The sequence below is a fragment of the Pongo pygmaeus genome, chromosome 12, assembly GCF_028885625.2.
Source record: "Pongo pygmaeus isolate AG05252 chromosome 12, NHGRI_mPonPyg2-v2.0_pri, whole genome shotgun sequence".
Taxonomy (NCBI): domain Eukaryota; kingdom Metazoa; phylum Chordata; class Mammalia; order Primates; family Hominidae; genus Pongo; species Pongo pygmaeus.
The window spans coordinates 26,435,563-26,438,506 of record NC_072385.2 but is presented as its reverse complement, the minus strand read 5'-3'; the positions used below and the strand labels follow the sequence as shown (position 1 = coordinate 26,438,506).

Genomic DNA, 2,944 nt, shown 5'->3' with positions numbered 1-2,944 from the left:
ACACATTCTTCTTAAGTGCACTTGGAACACTCTTTAGCATAACCCATATGCTAGAGCATAAGAAAAACTTCAATGATTCTTTTTTCAATAAGCCTTTTGTACTCCTAAACCCTCAATAAATTTAAAAGAATTGAAATCATAAAGCATATGTGTTCTGACCAGAATGGAATGAAATTAGAAATCAACAACAGAAATTTGAGAAATTCACAAACATTTGGACATTAAACAACACACTTCTAAATAACCAGTTAGTCAAATAAGAAATCACAAGGGAAACTGGGTATGGTGGCTCACGCCTGTAATCCCAACACTTTGAGAGGCTGAGGTGGGCAGATCATGAGGTCAGGAGATCGAGACCATCCTGGCTAACACGGTGAAACCTCGTCTCTACTAAAAATCCAAAAAAAAAAAAAATTAGCCAGGCATGGTGGCAGGTGCCTGTAGTCCCAGCTAATCAGGAGGCTGAGGCAGGAGAATGGTGTGAACCCGGGAGGTGGAGCTTGCGGTGAGCCGAGATTGTGCCTCTGCACTCCAGCCTGGGTGACAGAGCGAGACTCTGACTCCAAAAAAAAAAAGAAAAGAAAAAAGAAATCACAGGGGAAATTAGAAAGTACACAGGAAATGAGAAGAAATCACGACATGTGAAATTAGAAAATTAGAGAAATTTGAGATGGGTAAATGAAGATACAACATACGAAAACTTATGGGATACAGCTAAAGCAACATCAGGAAGGAAATGTATACCTATAAAGACTATATTAAAAAAAATAATGACCTCTAAAAAGTAAGTAACCAAAGCATACCACTACAGAAAGTCATTGAATCATAAAGGAAGACAGTAAGAGGGGAAGAAAGGAACAAAGGATCTATGAAACAACCAGAAAACAATTTTTTTTTGAGACACCATCTCACTCTGTCACCCAGGCTGGTGGAGGGCAGTGGTGCAATCTTGGCTCACTGCGACCTCTGCTTCCTGGGTTCAAGCAATCCTCGTGCCTCAGCCTCCCGGGTAGCTGGGACCACAGGTGTGCACCACCTCGTGGGACTAGTTTTTGTATTTTTAGTAGAGACAGGATTTCACCATGTTGGCCAGGCTGGTCTCAAACTCCTGGCCTCAAGTGATCTGCCCACCTCGGCCTCCCAAAATGCTGGAATTACAGGCATGAGCCACTGTGCCCATCTGGAAAACTTTTTTTTTTTTTTTTGAGATGAAGTTTCACTCGTTGCCCAGGCTGGAGTGCAATGGCATGATCTTGGCTCACGACAACCTCCCCCCACTGATTTCAAGTGATTCTCCTACCTCAGCCTCCTGAATAGCTGGGGTTACAGGCAGGTGCCACCACACCTGGCTAATTTTGTATTTTTAGTAGAGATGGGGTTTCTTCATGTTGGTCAGGCTGGTCTTGAACTCCTGACCTCAGGTGATCCACCCACCTCGGCCTCCCAAATTGCTGGGATCACAGGCGTGAGCCACCGCGCCCAGCCAGGAAAACAATTTTTTAAATGACAGTGGTAATCCTTACCTATCAGTAATTACCTTGAATATCAGTGGACTTAAAAAAATGATCTCAAATCAATAGCCTGGGGAAAAAAAAGAGCAAACTGTGCTTAAGGCAAGCAGAAGGAAGGACATAAAAGTCAAAGCTGGAATTAGTGAAATAGAAACTAGAAAAACAATAGAGACCTCAACAACAGCAAACAAGTGAGCGAAAGGCTGGACTAGACATTTTTCTAAAGATGATACAGAAATGTATAAAAAGCGTAAGAAAAGATGCTTAGGCTGGGTGCGGTGGCTCATGCCTGTAATTCCAACATTTTGGGAGGCCAAGGCGTGGTGGATCACTTGAGGTCAGTGGCTCGAGACCAGCCTGGCCAACGTGGCAAAACCCCATCTTTATTAAAAATACAAAAATTGGAATTTGCACCAAAGCAGCAGCTGCATTCCCACAGTTCGATCTTCACCTTCATGATGTTTCACTGGTCAAAAAATGCACTAAGTCATCTCCAAGATCAAAGCATTCAGCAAACAATGGCAAGGCAGAGCCACCAGAAAAGTTCACCTGATTTTCATGACAATACGATAATGCTGTATTAGATAGTGGAGCCACTTTCTGTATTGCTATATGGACATATGTAGCAACACAAATCAGAATAGAATGGAACCTGGACCCTGCTGGCAGAGTCACCCCAAAGGAATGGAGAGATCAGTAATCATCCCAGCTGGTATAATAATGAATTGTTTAAAAAACAGCTCATAATTGATACCAAGTTAAAACACTGTGTACCCATTAAGTTATGGCATTATTGAAGAAATAAAGTACATTTTGAAACCTTCAAAAAAAAATACAAAACTTAGCTGGGCATAGTGGCAGGCACCTGTAATCCCAGCTACTTGGGAGGCACAGGCATAGAATAGCTTGAACTCAGGAGGCAGAGGTTTCAGTGAGCCAAGATCGCAACACTGTACTCCAGCCTGAGTGACAGAGTGAGACTGTGTCTCAAAACAAAAACAAAAACAAAACAAAACAAAAAATGCTCAACATTGCTGATCATCATTAGAGAAATGCAAATCAAAATCACAAGGAAATATTATCTTACACCCATTAGGATGTCTACTATCAAAAAAGCAGAAAATCACAAGTGTTAAAGAGGATGCACAGAAACTGGAGCTTTTGTGCAATGCAAAATGGTGTAGCTACTACCAAAAACAATCTGATGGGTTCTCAGAAAAATAAAAATAGAATTGCCATATGCATTTCTGGACATATATCCAAAAGAATTGAGAATAGGGTTTTTAAGAGATATTTGCACATTGCACTTTAAGAGATATTTGCTATTTGATTTATAGCAGTATTATTCACAATAGCCAACATGCAGAAGCAGCCTAAATATCCGTCAACAGATGAGTGGATAAACAAAATGTGGTGTATACAAATAAGGGAGT

General features: G+C 41.1%; 1 pseudogene; it reads left to right on the top strand.

The window, feature by feature from the left end:
• The first annotated feature begins 1,969 nt into the window (after positions 1–1,969).
• Positions 1,970–2,211, top strand: LOC129030507 (cytochrome c oxidase subunit 7B, mitochondrial-like; annotated as a pseudogene).
• Positions 2,212–2,944: the final 733 nt, after the last annotated feature.